Source organism: Microcebus murinus, chromosome 10 (assembly GCF_040939455.1).
Source record: "Microcebus murinus isolate Inina chromosome 10, M.murinus_Inina_mat1.0, whole genome shotgun sequence".
In the NCBI taxonomy this organism is placed as follows: Eukaryota; Metazoa; Chordata; class Mammalia; order Primates; family Cheirogaleidae; genus Microcebus; species Microcebus murinus.
Genome location: NC_134113.1, coordinates 35,363,628 through 35,387,106, shown reverse-complemented (window position 1 = coordinate 35,387,106; position 23,479 = coordinate 35,363,628).

Here is a 23,479-nt window from a genome sequence, read left to right as displayed (position 1 = left end):
TTTGAGATAAGCTAGTCAGATAAAAAAGGAAAAAGAATAAAAAAAGAATTAAATCTTGTGTGACATATGGGACACCATAAAGTGATCAAATTTTTGAATTCTGGAAGTTTCAGAAGAAGAGATGCATAAAGTTATTCAAAACCTTATATAAGAAAATAATAGCTAAAAACTTCACAAGTCTTACAAGAAACAAAGACATCCACATACAGGAAGGTTGAGGATTGCTACATAGATGCAACCTAAAAAAGTTCTCCTCCAAGGCACATTACAGTCAAACTATCAAAAGTCAAAGACAAAGAGGTAATTTTAAAAACATCAAGAGAAAAAAATCAAATCACATATAAGAGGATCTCCATTAGATGAATAGCAAATTTCTCAGCAAATCTTACAAGACAGGAGAGGATGGGATGTTGTGTTCAAAGTACTGAAAGCAAAAAAATTTCAGTGAAGAATGTGATAGCCTGCAAAGCTATCCTTCAAAAATGAAGTTAAATATTTCCCAGATAAGCAAAAGTTGATGTAATTCATCACCACTAACTTAGCCCTACAAGAAATGCTTTAGGGACTCATCAATCTGAAAGTGAAAAGACAATATATACCATCATAAAGACACACAAAATTATAAAACTCACTAGTAAAGAAGATACACAAAGAAAGATGAAAGGCAAATGACAACACTACAGAAAACTACCAAACCACAATGATCAATGATAAGAGAGGAAAAGAGCAAAGGATATGCAAAACAACTGCAAAACAATTAACAAAATGACAAGGATAACTTCATATCTATCAATAATAACCTAGAAAGCAAATAAATTAAAATCCCCACTAAAAAGGTATCAATTGTTTGAATGGATAGAAAACATGACCCAACTACTGCCTAGAAGAAATTCACTTCATCTGTAAAGACACATATGGACTAAAGGTAAAGAGATGGAATAAGATATAACACACAAATGGAAACTGAAACCAAGCAGGATTAGCTATACATATATAATATAAAACAGATTTTAAGTCAAAAACTATAAAATTAGATAATGAAGGTCATTGTATAATGAGAAATGGATCAATTCAGCCAGAGGATATAACAATTATAAATACATATGCACCCAACACCAGAGCACCCAGGTATATAAAGAAAATATTATTATATCTAAAGGAGAGTTAGACTCCAATACAGTAATATTGGGGACTTCAATACTCAATTCTCAGTTTTGGATAGATCATCTACATAGAAAATCAACAAAGAAATATAGGATCTAAACTACATTTCAGACCAAATGGACCTACCAAATATTTATAGAACATTTTGTCCAACAACTACAGAATTGACATTCTTCTCCTCAGAACATGAAACATCCATGATAAACCATATCTAAGGCCACAGAACAAGTCTGAATAAATTCAAAAAATTAAAAATTATATCAAGTATCTTTTCTGACCTCATTGGAATAAAACCAAAAAGCAATGGGAATTAAACAACATACTTCTGAAAAACCATGTGTCAATGAAGAAATTAAGAAGGAAATAAAGACAATTTCTTGACACAAATGAACATAGAAACACAATATATCAAAACCTATGAAATAGAGAAAAAGCAGTACTAAAAGAGAAGTTTATAGTAATAAATGTCTACATCAAAAAAATGTAGAAAGACTTCAAATAAACAATCTAACTATGCACCTCAAGGAACTAAAAATGCAAGGAAAAAAACTAGTATGAGGAAAGAAATAGTAAACAAGAGAGCAAAACCAAATTAAATTGAGACTAAAAAATGCAAAGAATAAGTAAAACTAAGTTTTTATGAAAAGATAAAAAATTGATAACCCACTTGCTAGATCAACCAAGAATAAAAGAAGAGAAACAAAAGTAGAAACAAAAAAGAACATTACAACTGATACCACAGAAATACTAAGGATCATTAAAGACTATTTAAAGACTATTCATTCCCAATGAAGAATAATTGAAAACTGGATGGCTTTACTGTTGTATTCTACTAAACTTATAATTATGAAATAACATTAATTCTTTTCAAAATATTGTCTTTTTAAAATTTTCAGAATAATGCAGGGGTACAAATGTTTTAGTTACATGGATTGCTGTTGTACTGCTTCAGTCAAAGTTATAAGTATACCCATCACATTGTATCTGTTATGTAGGATTTCACCCATCCAATCCTCCCTCCTCCCACCTGCTTGATTTCCACTGCATTTTATTTCTATCTATGCACATGATTACTAATCAGTTAGTTTCAATTTAATAATGAGTACATGTAATGTTTGTTTTTCTATTCTTACCATATTTCACTTAGGAGAATGATCTCCAGTTCCATCCAGGTTGTTACAAAAGATATTATTTCATTTTTTATGGCTGAATAGTACTTCATGGTGTACATATATCTAGTTTCATTAATCCACTCGTGAATTGATCAGCACTTGGGTTGATTCCACATCTTTGTGATTGTGAATCGTACTGCAATAAATATTCTGGTACAAATGTCTTTTTGATAAAATGACTCTTTTTTCATTTGGGTAAATCTCAGTAGTGGAATTGCTGGATCAAATGGTAAGTGAACTGTTAGTTCTTTGAGGAATCCCCATACTATTTTCCATAGAGGTTATACTAGTTTACAATCCCACCAACAGCTTGGAAGTATTCCTTTCTCTCCATATCCACTCCTAGTATCTATTGTTTGGAGACTTTTTGATAAAAGCCATTCTTATTAAGATTATGTGATATCTCATTATGGTTTTGATTTGCATTTCCCTGATGACTAGTGACATCGAACTTTTTTTAATACATTTATTGGGGAAAAAAAGAAAAAAAATTACATTTATTGGCCATTAGTCTATCTTCTTTTAAAAACCTTCTGTTCATGTTTGTTGCCCCTTTTTTAATTGGATTGATTTTTTTTGTTGCTGATATTCTTGAGTTTTTTGTAGATTCTGGTTATTAGCCATTTATCAGATGTATACCATGTGAATATTTGCTCCTATTCTGTAGGTTGTCTATATGCTCTGTTGATTGTTTACTTGGCTGTGCAAAAACTTTAATTTAATCAAGTCTCATTTATTTATTTATTTACTTATTTTTGTTGTTGCTATGATTGCCTTTGGGGTCTTCTCCATAAAGTCTTTGCCTACGCCAATATCTAGAAGTGTTATTTCAACATTTTCTTCTAGATTCTTATGGTTTCATGTCTTAGGTTTAAGTCTTTTATCCATCTTGAATTAATTTTTGCAAGTGGTGAGATATATGGATCCTGTTTCAATCTTCTACATGTTGCTATCCAATTTTCCCAGCACCATTTATTGAATAGATATTTTCCCAGTATATATTGCTGTCTGCTTTGTCAAAAATCAGATGGCAATATGTGGATGGTTTTATATCTGGGTTTTCCATTCTGTTCCCTTGATTTATCTCTCTATTTTTGCACAATTGGCATGCTGTCTTATTTACTATAGCCTTGTAGTATACCTTAAAGTCTGGTAAAGTGATGTCTCCAGATTTTTTTCCTTTTCCTTAAGGTTGCTTTGTCTATTAAGACTCTTTTTTTAGTTCCAGACAAAGCATAGAATTATTTTTCTAGATCTGTGAATAATGATGGTGGTATTTTGATGGAGATTGCACTGAATCTTTAAATAGCTTTGGGTAGTATGGACATTTAACAATGTTGATTCTGCCAATCCATGAACATCATATGTTTTTTCATTCATTTATATCATCTGCAACTTCCTTCCTTAAGATATTCTTTAAAAATTGCTCATGGATCAGAAAAATTAATATTTTTTTCAAAATACACGTTAACTTTATTTCAGCAATTGCAGAAGCCACAGACAAAAATGAGTGTTAACATAGATGCTGATGAACAATTAACAATAGATAGATCTAATGTGTTAGACAATAGATAGACCTGTGTTTTCCAATACCATGGTCACTAGCCACACATGGCTACTGAGGACTTAAAATATGGCTAGTCCAAGTTGACATATATTCTACATTTAAAATACATACCAGACTTCAAATACTCAGTACACCAAAAAGAAGAATGTAAAACATCACTAATATTTTTATATTAATTACATCTTGAAAAACATTTTTGATATATTGGGTAAAATTAATTATTAAAATAATTTTCATCTGTAAAGTAATATGTTAAAATGATCATAGTACCCAAAGCAATCTACAGATTCAATGTAATCTCTATCAAAATATCAATGCCATTCTTCACTTCAGGGGTCCTCAAACTTTAAACAGGGGACCAGTTCACTGTCCCTCAGACTGTTGGAGGGCCAGACTATAGTTTAAATAAAACTATGAACAAATTCCTATGTACACTGCACATATCTTATTTTGCAGTAAAAAAACAAACTTGCAAAAACACCCACATGTGGCCTGCGGGCCGTACTTTGAGAATGCCTGCTTCACTTAAATAGACAAAACAATCCTAAAATTTGTATGAGACCACAAAAGACCCCAAATAGCCAAAGCAATATTGGGCAAAAAAGAACAAAGCTGGAAACATAATCTACCTGACTTCAAAATATACTACAATTATATAGTAACCAAAACAACATTTTACTGGTATAAAAAGAGATATATAGATTAATTATACAGAATACAGAACCCAGCATCTAATATGCTCACATATTTATAACTGTCAAATTTTCAACAAAAGTGCCAAGACTATACATTGGGGAAAAGACAGTCTCTTCAGAAAATGATGCTGGGAATACTAGATAGCCATATATAAAAGAATGAAACTAGACCCCTATTTCTAATCATATACAAAAATTAGCTCACAATGGATTAAAGGCCTAACTCTAAGTCCCAAAACTATAAAAAAGCTACCTGAAGAAAATATTGTGTAAATACTTTAGAACATTGGTCTAGGCAAATATTTTATAGCTAAGAAGTCAAAAGCATGGGCAACAAAACAAAAATAGACAAATGGGACTATACCAAACTAAAAAGCATAGGAAAAAAAACAACAGAGTGAAGAGACAACCTATAGAACTGAAGAACATATTTGCAAACTATTCATCCAGTAAGAGACTAAAATTCAAAATATGCAAGGAACTCAAACAATTTAACAGAAAATAAATAATTCCATTAAAAAGTAGTCAAAGGATATGAATAGACATTTCTTAAACGAGGACATACAAATGGCCGGTATGTATTAAAAAAATGCTCAACATTACTAATCATTAAGGAAATGCAAATTAAAACCACAATTAAATATTACTTCATCTTAGTTAGAATGGCAAAAAGACAAAAAACAAATGCTGACACAGATGCAGAGAAAAGGGAATTCTTATACTCTGTTCATGAGATAATAAATTAGTACAGCCATTATGGAAAACAGTAAGGAGATTTCTCAAAAAAACAAAAATAGAACTACCATATGATTCAACAATCCCACTCCTGGGTATTTATCCCAAGGAAAGGAAATCAACATGTCAAAGGGATACCTGCACCCCTGTGTTTATTGCAGCACTGTTCAAGATGGCCCAGAGATGGAATCAACCTAATATCTATCAGTGGATAAATAGAAAAAGAAAATGTGATATATATATATATATATATATATGTATATATATATATATATTTTCTTTTTCTTCTGTGTGTATATATATATACACACACACAATGAAATACTATACAGACACTAAAAAGAATGAAGCCCTATTATTTGCAGCAACATGGATGTAACTGGAGGACATTATGTTAAGTGAAATAAGCCAGGCATAGAAAGACAAATATCACATGTTCTCATTCATATGTGGAAACTAAAAAAGTTGGTCTCAGGAAGGTAGAGAGTAGAATGATTGTTACCAGAGGTTGGAATGAGAAGAGATGGGGAGTATGAAGAGAGGTTGGTTCATGGTTAGTAAACATAGAGTTAGATAAAAACGAATAAGTTCTAGTGTTCAACAGCACAGTGGGATTATCATATTTAACAATAATTTATTGTATGTTTCAAAATGGCTAGAAGAGTTGGAATCTTCCCAACACAAAGAAATAATAAATGTTTGAGGTCATGGATACCCTAATTTGATCATTACACATTGTATGCATGTATCAAATTATTATATGTACCCCATAAATATATATAATTATTATAAATTCAAAAAGGTAGCCTTTGTTGTCAAGTAATAATTGTTTCAAAAGAAAAACAATAGAGATACAGGATCAAATATTTTATATGCAATATTACATAGTAATTCATCACAAAAATCTTAATTTACAGGTGTAAATAGTGTAAATTTTGGTGGCAAATGGTAAATTTTTGTGTATTAAAGGTACACCAAATGCCATTTAACATGTTGCTATTCTCATAAAACTCTAGACCTTACAGGTAGTTGTCACTAGAAACTGGGAAGTCTCCTTCCTGTTCCTTTAGTAGTATCACATATTTTCTCTTTATTTACTATGACAGCAGTCCTCACAAGTTGGAGGCTACAAATTGCTAGAATCCCTCCGAGCTTCAGATTCACCTTCATATATTATTTGTTGAATGTTTATGATATATCTTACACTGTGTTTGATAACTTTTTCTTTTAGCTTTAGGCAGCCAATTTTTTGTTCCTAGCCCCTACTAGTATTCTTTTTTCAATTGCAGCTCTTTTGATTTCTACTATTGCTGTTGCTGTTGTGTTGCTCTTGCAACACTGCCTCGTTTTGCTCACTCCACATTCATATTTGACACTACCTTATATTTGATATAGTTTCCCTCATACTCTTATGCTCCAGCTTTGTTTCCACAAACATCCTCAAGGCTAAATCAGTCTTAATCATCTGCGTCTTCTAGAACCCCACGCTTAGCCATATCCCCACATGGTTCATGGTGATTTTGGTCATTTTATTCTTTCTGGTCTCACTAATAAATCTGGCTATACTAGCTCAAATATTAATTTGCCACTCACTAATAGTCCAGCTCACATGACTCCCCATTTCTATCCACAGCGTGTTCTGACCACATCTCCATCCCAAACATCAAAGGCTTACTAAAATTATAGATAAGCCTCAAAGACTTTTTAAAATCTTTTAAATTCCTCCTTAATTTATAATAATCTCCCTCAGTACATGAAATGCATATGTATCTACCAAGTTCCTAGGTTTCTTATTTCCATTTTTAGATAACCAACATTGATTATAAGCTTTTAATAATTGATGAAAATAATCATCCTAAAGGAAGAAATTATAAACACATTCTGCACATATTATGCATTCTTTATAGTTTGTGTGAGCCTCAATAAATAGAAATATATTGAATTATACATAGCAGAAATTTTAAAAACTGCTACAACAACCTTAATGCTGCTAAAACAACTACAACAACAAAAAACTGACATTGTCTTCCTTACCTATTGAATATAAGTTTTTTGCAAGGCTAAACGAAGATGCTCATGGTTTATATTTAGACATTTTACTGTTGTTCAAGGTTTATTCTAAGCAAAATACCGTCCAAGTAAGTTTACCAAAGCATAATATTTTCTTGATAAATATGTGCAGCCCTCCATTTATTACTATAACTATTTTCTAGAAGTTTGTACATAACATAATTATTTGAAATTTTATTTTTTAAAATGTATTTTGATTTATGAATATATAATAATTGTATATATTTATGAGGTACACATGATATTTTGATAAAACATAAAATGTATGATGATCAAATTTGAGTAATTGAGACATCCATCACCTCAAACATTTCTCATTACTCTGTGTTGGGATTCCAAATCTTCTTTTTTAGCTATTTTGAAATATACAGTAAATTACTGTTAACTACAGTCACTGTATTGTGCTATTAACACTAGATGTTATTTCTTCTATCTAACTGTATTTTGTACCCATTAACCAACCTCCCTTCATCCTACCTCAAAACCCTTCCTAAATGCTGGTAACCACCATTCACTACACTATCTCCATGAGGCCGATTTTTTTTACCTCCCACATATGAATGAGAACATGTTATATTTATCTTTTTGTGCCTGGCTTATTTCACTTAACATAATGTCCTCATTGCTGCCAATGAGAGGATTTCATTCTCTTTTATGGCTGAATAATATTCTATTATGTATATATACCAAATTTTCTATATCCATTTATCCAATGATGGACACTTAGGTTAATTCCATATTTGAGCTATTGTGAATAGTGCTGCAATAACATGAGAATACAGATATCTATTTAATATACCAATTTCCTTTCTTTTAGATATATAAGCAGCAGTGGGATTGCTGGGTTGTATGCTGGTTTTATTTTTAGTCTTGTGAGAAAGCTTCATATTGTTTTCCACAGTGGCCATACTAATTACAGACCTACAAAGAATGTATGCATGTTCCCTTTTCTCCACATCCTTGCCAGCATTTTTTATTGTTTGTCAGGTTGGGTTTTTTTGTTGTTGCTTTTTTGTTTTTTTGTTTTTTTGTAATAGCTTACCCCTTAATTGGGGTAACATCATATTTCATTGTGATTTTAATTTAGACTTCCCTGATGATTAATGATGTTGAGCATTTTTTTCATAATATATCAGCCATTTGTATGCCTTCTTTTGAGTAAAGTCTAGTCAGATATTTGCCCATTTTATAAACAGATTAGATTTTTGTCTTCCTTATAGATTGCAGATCTTAATCCCTTGTGGAATAAATAGTTTGCAAATATTTTGTCCTATTCTCTAGGCTATCTCTTCACTTTTGTTTGTTTCCTATGCTCAGCAGAAACATTTTAATTTGATAAAATCCCATTTGTCAATTTTTGCTTTAGTTACTTGTACTTTTGAGGTCTTACTCAAGCAATCTTTGCCCAAACCAATGACCTAAAGCATTTCTCCAGTGTTTTCTTCTAGCACTTTCATGGTTTCAGTTTTTACATTTAAGTCTTAAATCCATTTTGAATTTGATTTTATAGTAAGACATAGGGGTCTAGTTTCATTCTTCTGCATGTGAACATTCCCAGAACTATTTTTTGAAGAGACTGTCTTTCCCCATTGTATGTTCTTGATGTCTTGACAAAAATGATGTATGGATTTATGGATGGATTTATATCTGTGTATGGATTTATATCTGGGTTCTCTATTCAGATCCATTGCTCTATCTGGGTTGTTTGTTTGTTTGTTTGTTTTTTCAGGACCATGTTGTTTTGGTTACCACAGTTTGTAGTATATTTTGAAGTCAGGTAATATGATGCTTCCAGCTTTGTTCTTTTTGCTCAGTATTGCTGTTAATTTGGGGTCTTTTATGGTTCCATACAAATTTTCGGATTTTTTTTTTCATTTCTGTGAAGTATGTCATTGGCATTTTGGTAGGGACTACATTGAATCTGTAGATTGTTTTGGTTAGTATGGTATTTGAACAATATTAATTCTTCCAATCCAGGAACATGAGATATCTTTCCATTTGTTTATGTCCTCTTCAATTTCTTTTATCAGTGTTTTATAGTTTTCACTGTAGAGATTTCACTTATTTGGTTAAGTTTATTTCTAGGTATCTAATTTTATAGCTATTGTGAATAGGATTAATTTCTTGATTTCTTTTTCAGATTGTTCATGGTTTGCTACTGATTTTGTATGTTGATTTTATATCTTGCAAATTTACTGAATTCATTTATCAATTGTAAAATTTTGGGGTTTTTTTTTTGCCAAATCATTAGGTTTTTCTAAATATAAAATCATATCATCTGCAAACAAGGACAATTTAACTTCATCCTTTCCAATTTGGATGCCCTTTATTTCTTTGCCCAGAGAAGTAATGCTTTAAGTTTGCGTCTACTTGACAAAAGTCAATTTCATCACAATGTGACTAAAGCAACACTGATAGCATTGCTTCTTCATGAAGCACCCATTTATATTTTGTTTTATGTTAGCATACATTCAGGTTAAGGGTCAGGTGAAAGAAACATATTTTCCCCTACTAAAATACTAGCGGTAGTTAATGTCGGGGAAGACAAGGTGGCAAGCAGTTGGTCCTGGGCTCCACGATATATGACTTCTCCACAAATGCAGGACAGAAGGAAACCTTACAGATCAAGCCTTCCACCAGGAGTTAGAAATTAAACAACAAATGCTTGGTGGGAAAAGGATTTCTTGAAATCACTGTGACTCTGGCAAAGATGGATCACAAATCCATAAGTGTAAGAAGAGAGATGAGGGACTTTTGTACTCATCATTTTGAGTTGCTATTTTTTAAAATATTCAAAAAATTAAATTGCAATTCCAAGTGGAGGCAGTCCAAATTTAGAAGTGAGAGATAGATGAGAGTGAACCACAGGTCAAGCAACTACCATTTTCTTTGTCTTCACACTTCTAGATTCCACTTTATATTCAAAGCCTAACTCAACTGCTAATTTCCATCAAATTGCAAGAAAAAGAATTGTATCTGTCTTCTATGATATGTAGTAGGTGCTTTGATTAATGAATCTCCTTCCTAAAAATATCTTCTAATCTCTATGTTCAAATAAGTTCTTCTTTCTTTAAATTTTCATGGCATTTTGTCTACATCCTCTGTTTCTATTACTTTCTACGTGATAATACATTAGTTATTTACGTGCATTGCATATGGCCCTCATGTATCATTTATTTCAGAACAGGATTTATGTATGATTAATTTTCTCACATCAATCAATAAACAAATATTTTTTTAAAAGAATGAGCATATAAAAAATATGAGCAAATTTTTGTTTTGTTTGCAAATTCTGGTACATAATGGAAACACTGCAATAAGGAAAATTTTCCTTACTGCAGGAAGGAGTGCCTGCATTGAAGGAGTGCCATGTGGCACTCTCTTCGAAGTACCAAAACCATTGTTATAAGGGAAAGTTTTAAAAATGAAATTCTACTTCCCAGGGACAAATAAGTTCTAAAGTAACAATTTAACTCTCCAGAGATGTTTTGAAAAACATGTTATCAAGAATTCTATAAGAAATATAGAGTTTATATATGTGGTTTTATTTTGCAATTATAAAAATGACACTTCTAGGAATGATAATAAATATAGTTTTAAAAAATAATATAGTTTTAAATAAATATAGTTTTAAAAAGAATTGAACAAAATAATAAAATAATTTTTCTCAGCCAACACTTATGACATGGAGTTTATTGCCTGTTTCTTATATCTTGTATTAAATATAAAATCAGAAAGATACAAAAGATAATAATTTAATGGTAGGCCCACAAATCACAGAGAAACCAGACTAAATATTGGAGTCATAACAGAACATGACACATGAAATCAGCAACAAAACTGCAATGGAAAATCACAATTCTTTTCATTCTTTGTTACTATAAAAATATCAAGGATATTTCATCCACATAAAAAATTTAAGAGCAAAGAAATGATATGAGTGTTAAGTCATGAAGAGTCACACTGTGTCATGTCATATTATGTACTAATCACCATTTATACCCCACTGACTCACACACCTGCCTCCCACCCAAACTGATGAGAACATAATGTATAATACAAAAAACAATGTTTATGACAGGAAGGTATAATACTAAAATAAATTACCATATGATGCATATTTCTTTTGTTATAGAGAATTTATTTATCTTGCTTTCAATCTAGGCAGTTCAGAAGTGATTATCCAATTTGGAAATTATCCTAAAAGCTCCTCCCTTTTTCTTATTATTTTTTGGCACATTTATCAGAAACCAGAAAAAGGGAAGGGGTGACAGTGAGATTAAAATGAAAATTCCATTTAGTTTCTTTGCAACCAATTTGTTAAATATTGTTAGGAGAGGAAATTGGAACTTGTAATTAAATTAGTATTTTTGATTAGTAGTGGATTTCATTTTTTCTTACACTGAAATCAATTATCATAGATAATTGAGATTCATCTTCATAGTATTAAGAAAAACACTTCCAATCAGACATTAGACAATTTGGAGGAGGGGTGAGAACTAAAGAAATGGAAAATCAGACAATGTATCCCAAGTCCTTCTATTCCCACCTCTGGTCCAACCCCACTGCCTTTGCTCTTAGGAGGCTGCACAGAGCACACTTCTGTACACAAAGTGAGAAATAGAGCATGATAAATATCATCTATGCACTTCAGAATTGTGAGTTACCATAGCAGCAAAGCACTTCAGGTGTACTGATGTAGTGTGTTTGGAATTGAAATATTAACTGAAAGAACCTGTTTCTCTTAGATTTAAAAAAAAAGAGCTTACCAATAAATATGTAGCTACAGAGCTGAGTTTTAAGTGAAAGTTTTTAGATTGTCTGTCATAAAAAAAACAATTGACAGAAAAACCTATGCAATTACAACAACCCTGCTAAGGAGATCTACAACCATTAAGATAGTTGAAGAAAATCTAAAACTGCCAAGAAAACCACTTTATGACCATAATCCCTGACATGCTGAGAAATCTTGCAGTGTTTTCATCAAAGATATGATGTTTTCTTAGATGTTCTGTGAACCAACCCACTCTGGTAATTATCTGCCACTGAGTATGACTTTTGCATTTTATTCAAAGATAGCCCCATGTTTCAGTTTAAAAATGTGGTTAAAAATCTATTCATCAGGCCCTAATAAATGTTAAGGACACAAAAAAATGAATAAAATTTGTTCTTAAATTTAGGGGTTCCCATGTCCCAATACTTGTAGCCTGTAAATATGTTACTATACATGGGAAAAGAGACTTGGCAAATGTGATTTAAAAAAATAAACCAGGAGAGAGAGATATTACCCCAGGTTATCTGGTGGACCCAATCTAATCCTGTGAATTCTCACTGGTGGAAAACCTTGGGGCTGCAGTTAGAGAGAAACGTTATAGCAAAGAATCCAAAAAATGGCAGCATAAGGAGTCACTGCTCTGTTGTTCTTTCTGAGATGTAGGAGTCTCTAGGTGCTAAAGGCAGTTTCCGGCTGACAGTCAGGAAAGAAAGAGAGACTGAAGTCCTATAGCCACACAGAACTGAATTCTGCCAGCACCTGAATGAGCAAGGAAATGGCTTCTCCTCTAGGGCCTCCAGATATATACCCACACCCTGATTTCAGCTCAGTGAGATCAGTACCAGACTTCTGATCTACAGAACACCTCCAGGATAATATGTTAGTGTTGCTTTAAGCCACCGACTTTGTAGTAACTTGTCGTTATAGCAATAGAAAACTAATACAATGGGGCTATCATCTAGTTGTTAACAATAAACACATTAAAATGTAATGTGTCAAGTGCTTAAGAGTGATATGAGCAAAATACTATGGGTGTTTAGTTTCTTAGGGCTGCAATAACAAAATACCACAAATTGGATGGCTTAAATAATAGAAATTTATTTCCACATAATAAAGTCCAAGAAGTCCAAAGTCCAAGATCAAAGTGTGAGCAGGCTTGATTTCTTCTGAGGCCACTCTTTTTGGCTTTCAGATGGCCACCTTTTAATGTCCTCACACGGTCTTTCTTCTGAGCATGCACATGTCGGTGTCCTAATGGTCTCTTCTTAAAAGGACACCAGTCATGTAGGATTAGGGCCCACCGACATAATCTCATTCTACCTTACTTGCCTCTTTCAAAACAGTAACACTCTGAGTTACTGGGAGCTAGGACTTCGGTGTAAGAATTGGAGAGGACACAGTTCACCTCGTAACTGTGAGGTTACTGAGTAAGGAATAACTTGGAGAACATTTCAAAAAGGAGATGAGATACTGAAGCAGGTATTATTTTTCAAACAAAGAAGAGGTAGAAGAACATCAAGCTTGGAAGGACTAGCATATGCAAAGACACAGACTTATTAAAACTACTCCTCTTTCTTTGATATAAATATTTGATCAAATATTCAGAATAATATAAATCTCAAAGTCAAACTCTGTCTACTGTCTATCATCTGACTTTAGATCAAGATGTAACCACCATTAACCAATTTTATGTATTCTCCTATTTTAATTCACATACAAGTGTGCTTTTTACAAAGATATGATCATACTATGCACATTGCTTAGCTACTTTCTTCTTATAAATTGAAAATATGTATTAGATATATTTCTATATCATTATAATAACTGTATAGTATTCCATTTTATGAGTATACCATAATTCATCCAATCCCATATTTGTGGGTATGTTTTGCTTTTATAAAAAAAAAAGCTACAATAAACATTTCTTATACACATATCTTTGTCTTTCAAACTGATTTACTGAATGGACTGAACTTAATGGATGCAAACAGAAAGATTGTTTTGTCATTGTTTTAGTACTGCCTTTCACAATGGTTCCCAAAGTGTGGTCCCTGGACTAGCAACATCAATATCCATATCACCTTGAAACTTAGAAATGCAAATTATTACACCCCCAAAACCCTTCCCCAAGCCCTAATGAATCAGAAACGCTGGGAGTGGGACCAGCAATCTCTGTTTTAACAAGCCCTCCAAATGCTTCTGCTGCATACTTATGTTTAATAATCATTGGTCTAACACCCCTCTCATTCCTATTCCTCAAGAATACCTCAGGAAAATCCCTTAGCTTTCTTGTCGTATCCAATTTCACTACTTGCTTTCTGGCATTTAAACATCCCATAGAGTTTACATAGAAAATTCAATTTCCACATAAAAAAGAAAAAAAAGAAAATGAAATTTCGCAATCTATTCAATGCCTTGTTTTTATTTTATTTTATTTATTTTACTTTACTTTAATGGCTACACAATGGTTGTACTACAGTTTTCCAGCTATGCCTAGGAGTAGGTAGGTAATTCTAATTTGCAGGTGATACACTTGTATTAGCAAGTGCTACTGGCACAGATCTAAGCTATTTCCTGAACACAAGCTTTTCTCAATAATACTAATACTAATGCTTAATCTCCATCTTTATCTTTTTGACTCCTATATCTATCTCAGTTTGATTTGATTTCAGATAAGGAAATCAGGGCCTCTTAAACCCTAACAGCTGGCAAAGAAAAAAAGCAGAGAAACAGTCTGTACTCTCCACGATCAGCATGTCACAGATATATGAGTTTACTGCCAATTTATTGCTGTGGAAGGTAACTCAGTTTAAGCCATTTCAACCTAATATTGATCAAAAGGATAAATTTTGGGGGCAAGAGAATTCCAGCAACAAGAAGCTTTGCAATAGACTGCCAAGGGCAGAGGGTATACAGCCAGGAGATGGTGGCTGTTGGGAGGGAGAAGTCATAAAAGATCAGCCAGAGAGTGAACTACCCCGTCACAGAACTATGCACATTAGAGATGCCTGTGGAGGTCTTCCAAACAATCCACATATGGGTGCTTACCTCATAAAGGATCTTGATGGCTGGATTACAATAGCAAAAATCACCTAAAAGATGGTTTTTCCTTTTTCCCAACTCCTCTTCTAGGTATTAGCATTTCAGAGAAGGAAGAGAGATCCAAAGGTTCCAAATACAAAGGAATAACAAATGCTTGAGGTGATGGATATCCCAATTGTCCTGATGTGGTCATTACACATTGTGTGCCTATATAAAAATATCACATATACATCATAAATGTGTGTAGCACATTTCAGTTAGAACTAGCCACTTTTCCAATACTCACTAGAGGTATGTGGCTACTGGCTACTATATTGGACAGTGAAGATTTAGATTAATGCTTTCTACATTGAAATATAAGAAGAAAGGATAATAATCTCTCCATATATACTCTGCCAAATTCCAGGTTTCAGAATTCTATGCATAAAGGAGACTGTTGTTTCTATTATGACACCATTCACCACCATCCTTAGCCCCAAACATTACAAGTCAATAGTTACTAATCCCCTAGTTTTTTTTTTTCTATAAGAACTAGCATAGGTCTACAAATTCTGCAATTCATCAAGCATCCTGCTATGAAGTATGATCTTGTTTGGCTATAATTTGACTGTCACATCTATCACTACAAGCGGATCTTTTTGAGTTCTCTTCCCTCGGACGGGAAGGAAAATCCATCTACAGCAAGAGTCAGAGGAACAACATTTTAAGCACTGTTGAGTATGTCTGTTGGACAAAGAATGGTATTCCTTCAAGTAGTTATTGCTTATTGTCTTCGTATTTGTAACTTTATAAAATTCCAAACTATGAGAAAAATATTCATTGAACATTTTGTACTATATACGTTGGAATATATATCTGAAGGATACATTCATGAATATGAAGTTGCTGCATCAAAGGGAATATACGTCTTAAAATAGTCTTTATAATTTGATAGACATTGTTAATTGGCCATTGCAAAGCTATCCTCAACCTACTTCTTCTTAGTCACCTCCCACTAAAGCAACTGGAAATCAAATGCTTTCACAAGCTCTCTTGGATTTAGGAATGGCCATAGAACCCTAACCAGGCCCTTGAAACATAAGCAAAAGTCTTCTGGGGGAAATGCCCAGAGATACCTTTGTTTTCATCAAGGCTGACATAGCCCTCTCTCTTTATCCTTTTATCTTCTTTGGCAACAGAGAAGGTGTCTGAATCAACAACAGTCATTTGGGGCCCACAAGGTGACATGCGTGAGCAGTCTGCTAATGGAATCACAGAAGATCTGGTGGTGATTATTATCAATCTGTTGAGCCAGCAATTAACTTCATGTTGCTTGAAATGTAAGTAAAATAAACTTTATTTGTTCAAGCCACTCTAAGTCAAATTTACTGTTACTTGCAGTCAAAATATTCCTACATGCTTAATCCATTGCCAAATGCCTCTTCAACAAATTGCACCGATCCAATTTTGTCCACAAGACTAGATGAGTGTATTTTCACCCAGGTATCCTTGCCAATACTGGACATCACTAAAAGTTTTAGTCTCTGCAATCAGATAGGTGAAAAATGGTATCTCACATTCTTTTACTCTGCAAGGACAGAAGATTTATCTTTTTATTAGCTCATTTCACCTGAAGGAAAATGTTCCTGTCTACATATACTGTGTTCCAAAGCTGGCCAGGACATATCACTAGTAAAAAATGTTTTTGGAAAGATCTTAATTTATAATGCTATGTATTTATAAGCTGTAATGATACTAATAATGTTTATAATCTAATAATATGCATTCTTCCTATTATATATCTACCTTTTTTGTAATAGATAATATATACATATGTGCAATATATATAAAAGTACCAAATAAGCCCATTTTAACACACATATTGTGAATATTACTTGTCTTAGACAATGAAAAAATATGTAACTTAAAATCCATGAATATAAACTTTGCCTATAAAAGCACCCAAAATTTCCAAAGAACTTAGAAGCCTACATAACTTGATGATTCCCCTTCTCTTGATCTTGCTCAAATAGCAAAAATGCCTTGGTTAGTATTATTTGATGCACCACAACTATTATTGCCAAGATTTTAAGCTCTTAACAGGCTAAAAGTGGAATTTCTTATTGTAAAGCAAATCCTTTTTATGTAATTGGATTATAAGGAATTTTTTTTATTTTGAGGCTCCTTTAATCTTACTTTTCTTTCATTTATTCTATTATATATGAGCTGAAAATATATTCAAAGAGATTATAATTGATTTATATTTTGTAAGGCCAGGAATGAAATTTTTACACACTTAGTTACCATACATATTCAATTTACCCTACTGAAAACTCTATATTCAAAGAGTCAGTATTTATATCAAATCTGTTTTCTAGCGTAGATAATTGTGTATATACATATGTGTATACATATATAAGTATACACAATTATCTACTAGAGACGTTTGCTTTTTCTTAGATTTTTACAATCTTATATTAACAAAATATAACATAAATTTGAGATGCCTGGAATATGATTATTTTGGATGTGTGATAAAATTTTCTTAGTATTGTCATAATTATCACAATCACAACCTTATCCCAGTTGATTATAATGAACATACAATCAGCAACAATGATCTAGAAATCGCCTGCTCTACCATCAAATATTGAACATAGGTAATAAGTAGTAGTTTTTTCAGAATGTCTCTGTGAAGAAGTCAGGCCATCTATATGAGCTCCTTCTACATGAGCCCTTGTTATTTCAGAGCTTCCCCAACCCTTATCCTCCAGATCATGGGTACCTTGAGCAAGGAACACCCTGACAGGCAGGTCAAATTACTGAATGGTACATATTTTCTTTCCTTCTTTCTCTTAGTTCTATTGCTTAGGGACTGGACCTGTCCCAATCATCCACTCCTAGCTTTCAAAATATCTATCTCAGGTTGGAGTTCTTTCCAATATTATACTTCTAAAACCTGCACAGTGTACTTCAGAAACTTGGTCCTCAAAGTTCTACACCATTTTGAAACCTTCTTAGGACATCTGTATTTGCCAGAAAGTTGAACACATCCTTCTGTAAATCAAATAACTGATTATTAGCCCCTTTATTAGGATTGATGCTTCTGCCCTATTTTATCCCATATCCTGTTAATTTCCCATTCCCTTTTGTCTCAGCGTTTCTTTACCTTTGTTAAATTAAAAAAAGTAGTATGGTATATCAGTGAATGGGCTCAAATTCTGACTTGGACCTTTACTATCTTTGTGGCTATGGGGAAATCACTTAAACAATTGGTAATTGTTTCCTTATCTGTAAAATAAGGATAGTAATAGCATCTACTTCATAGGGTTATTTACAGGAGTAAATGAGTTAACAACTGCAAAGCTCATAAAAAATAATCTGGCATATACAGGGTGCTCAATAATATTATGAATTAATAATTTAATATAACATGAAGCCAATTAAGAAAAATCTAGTATATTAAAGTCATAAGAATTGTTTGTATTAAAGGATACTATAGGACTGCCTATATTTGGGTGAATAAGAAAGGGAAAAAGAGATTGGCAGTGTAGATATCAGTGGCAAGGAAGGTAAGAAGTGGGACCAGAAGCAATAGGCTGAAATTCACCTATTTTAAATTGCTGTTTTGCAGCTCAAAAATGGATAATTTCTTATGAATCAATAAAGCCAAAATTAAGCCAGAAGTCTGGCTGAATGATTACTGGATAAGAATGAGCATCACATTTATGTTCAGGACATTCCAAAACTGAATAGAGATGAAGAGATAAATACATGAATAAGAAGGGTTATGCTAAGAAAGTACAAGGGAAAAGAATTTTCAAAACACCTTAAGTCCAATGAAACAAATACTGGAAGAAGGGAGAATGATGAACTGAATTCATTTGCTTTGGGTAAGCATATTGAAAGTTCTTTTGCCAGACTGCAAAGCCATTGTATGAGATTATAATTATTCCACGGATGAGGTACTGGCAGTTCAACATTGTGATACACTAAGCTTATAATACACAGTAAGCTTTTAGATAAAGCTTATTCTTAATAAAAATCTCATTCATTAAAAGTATTAGAAGAATTTAGAAGATTGGGATTATTGTTGTTATTTTCACATTCAAAATAGAACCTTATTATGTTAATAGAATATTTAGGGCATAAAGTAAACTCAGTTGTGGCTCAATTTTCTACACCTCAAATTATGAGAGAAGAAACCCTTCTCTTGTCTGTCTCTTCCATATAATCCAAACTCCTTACCCATACCTTCATTGACCTTCATAATTTGGCTCCTGCCTCTCTCTTTAACTTGTTTTCCCTTTTATTAGCCACCATTTGTTGGAGAGATAACATCATTTATTATCCAAACTGAAGTCTAAGAGTAAACATAGGTCTCTAAAATAATTAAACTAATATAAATACTTGAAATAATATTTATGTGCTAAAAGTCTGGCTTTATTATACTAGTAGACCTACAAAATATTCTCTTTAAAAACTACTTTCAAACTAAAATGCTATTTAGACAGTAAAGATAACATATACATGTGTGTAATACAGGGGAAAACGTCTTTATCTTGACTATCAGAATATTAAATAACACAGGTAGTGTAAATAGTATTGGTACATATACATGTACTTTTAATCAATTTCTTAGTTGTATCTATCCCCAAACCAAGTCACTGGTGTTTTCTCAATACTGCATTTTAATTATCTTATTTAATTGTTTTCATTAAATTATCTTCAGTCTTCTTCAAAACCAAATATAATATGAATACATTTGAAATTATTGATATTTTCAATAGAATCTTTTCTGTAATCACAATACTTTTCATTAAGAAAATATTCCTTCTACAGGGCTGGGGCAACTAATAAGCTCAGAGAAAATTCTGCAAAATAGAGGGTATTCTTTGTTCTAATATTTTGTATTTAAATTAGTACATAGTTCATCATAAATATTCTCAGAAGAATACCTTTTTACCTTCAGAGAATTTGTCTTTGACAAATATTTCACATGAAAAACTGATCAAGTCTTCTCTATTTATAATTATTTTAGATGTTTTGCAAAATTTAGATCTTGCAAAATTATAGGCCTTCTCAACCTTCATTCTATTCTTGTACAGAATCTAAATTCATAAATGAAAAATGGGAGTTCCATCAAAATCAATTTATTGCAAAAGCAATTCTAGAATTTCAAACTAATTTTTATATACTGTTTGAACTTCTCGCAAATAACTTGTTCACTTATTCTTTTGCTTTTTATTTTCTTTAAAAATTTTTTCATTTCAATAGATTTATGGGATACAAGCATTTTTTGTTACATGGATGAATTGTACAATGCTTAAGTCAAGGTTTTTAGTGTTTCTGTCACCAGAATAGTGTACATTTTACCAAATAGGTAATTTTTTATTCTTCCCTCCCCTCCTTCTTTCCCCTTCTTAGTTTCTAATGTCTTTTACTTTTATATTGATACATTTCCAAGCCTTTCTACTTATAAGCTTTGTTTTCAATAACTGTAATTCTCCAAAAGATGGAGACCCTTGCCGTTCCATTTGTTGAATATTTGATTCAGGTCTTTTCACTGACATGCAACTAAGGTTTAGGAATGTCACTTATATAAAATTTGATACTATGGTAGGATACTTAAGTTGAATGACAAGGTAGGTTTTCAAAGACTCAAACATTTCTAAAGTCTGAACAATGCTAAGCAACCAGGAGAAAAAATAACTCATTGTCATGCTAAAGTAGCTAGTTGTACTCAACATCAATTTTGTCACAGAAATTTTTAATTTTTTACTGTGTATACATAAAAATACTCATCAAATTTTGATCAATAAATGTGTACCATAATGAATTCCAAGTACAATTACACTTTGTTGATTTCTTAATTTGATTATAAGTCTTACTATAACAATACTGTATTCTAAATAAAAGATTTTAGTTACATTATCACTGCAAAAACAATTTTAAATGTAGTTTTGAACTTTTAAACTAAATTTACAATAGAAATATAATAATGTTAAACATCAATTTTGATAAAATGAGCTTCCAAATGATATACTTTTATTCCATAAAGTTTTTTTAAAAATGAATCTTTATGGAAATTAGTTTAACTTACTATTTTAAGCATCTAATGAGGTTTATGTGAAACTAGCATCATTTAACTGTTTGTAAAATTCTTCTGCTAATAGATCCAATATATTCACATCTAAAGTTTCTTTTTCCATACACAAAAAAGAAAACCTGGGATTAAAAATGAAAAAAATTAATTGAAAAAAAATTAATTGAAAAGAACAATTTTTTCATCTAAATTTGAATTCTGCAGCTTCAGGTATCTAATAAAATTTGAAACAAGTAATGATTTATGTTTTTTAGCATATTTAGATTTTCTGGTTTTCATGTAGTAAGAGATGTAAGTATAGCCTCCATGAAAAATGTCAGCAAATATTTTATATAGTTTAAATGTTCTTTATCAACTGTTTTGAAAAACAGATGATCAAATCATAAGTTTTCATTATACATGCACTTTTAAAGTTCATTGCTACTTGCAAGATTTATTCCAAAGTAAAAATTCCTCACCAAACAAAAAATTATATATGTCATATATATTATATATATAATATATATTATATATATTATATATATATCATATGCTTAATGACAAAGGGTTATTGAAACGAATCGGTTTGCAAAGTACATGAGGATACTCTCTAGTGCTTTCAAGATTACTCCTTATTTCCATTTCCCATTTCTTGATGGAGATGTTTGATTTTTTCTTGTTAAATCTTTTGAGTTCTAGATTCTTGTTATCAGACCTTTATCGGAAGAGTAGAGAGCAAATATTTTCTCCCATTCTGTAGGTTGTCTATTTGCTTAATGATAGTTTCTTTGGCTGAGCAGAAGCTTCCTAGTTTGATCAGATCCCATTTGTTTATATTTGTTGCTGCGGTGACTGCTTTGGGGGTCTTCTTCAAGAATTCTTTGCCTAGGTCAATGTCTAAGAGGGTCTTCCCAATATCTTCTTCTAGGATTCTTAGGGTTTCATGCCTTAGGTTTAAGTCTGCTATCCATCTTGAGTGGATTTTTGTGAGAGGTGAAAAATAGGGATCCTGATTCATTCTTCTGCATGTAGATATTCAGTTTTCCCAGCACCATTTACTGAAGATAGATTCTTTTCCCCAATGTGTATTTTTGTCTGCTTTATCAAAGATTAGGTTACCATATGCAGATGGTTTCATCTCTAGAATCTCAGACCAATTCCAAACATCAATGCTTCCGTTCGTATGCCCGTATCATGCTGATTTAATTATTATTGCTTTATAGTACAACTTGAAGTCAGGAAGACCGATGCCTCCCAGTTTGTTCTTTTTACTTAAGATTGCTTTGGCTATACGCATATTTTTTTCTGGTTCCATACAATGCGAAGAATTATTTTTTCTAGATCTGTGAAGAATGATGGTGGTATTTTGATGGGGAGTGCATTAATTCTGTAGATGACTTTAGGTAATACTAACATTTTAATGATATTGATTCTACCAATCCACGAACAAGGTACATTTTTCCATCTGTTTACATCTTCTACAATTTCTTTTAGCGTTTCGTAGTTCTCCTTATATAAGTCTTTCATATATTTCATTAGATATATTCCTAGATATTTAATTTTCTTTGGGGCCATAGTAAAAGGAATTGCATTTTTGATTTGAGCTTCGGCTTGATGGTTCTTGGCATATATAAATGACTCTGATTTGTGTATATTGATTTTGTAACCTGAAACTTTACAGAATTCATTTATAAAATCTAGGAGTCTCTTGGAGGAATCTATGGGGTTTTCTAGGTATAATATCATATCATCTGCGAAAAGTGAGTTTGATCTCATCTGCACCCACTTGGATGTTATTAATATCCTTCTGTTGCCTGATTGCTATAGCTAGGACTTCAAGCAATATGTTAAATAGAAGAGGAGATAGTGAGCATCCTTGTCCAGTTCTGGTTCAAAGTGGGAATGGTTTCAATTTTTCCCCATCCAGTGTGATACTGGCCGTGGGTTTGTCATAAATGGATTTGATAATATTAAGATAAGAAATGCCTATGCCTATTTTGTTCATAGTTTTTATCATAAAGGTGTGCTGGACTTTGTCAAATGCTTTTTCTGCATCTATTGAGAGAATCATATGGTCTTTGTTCTTGTTCTTATTTATAAGGCGAATTGCATTTATAGACTTGCATATGTTGAACAAGAAATGAACAGAAACTTTTCCAAAGAAGACAGAATAATGGCCAGCAAACATATAAAAAA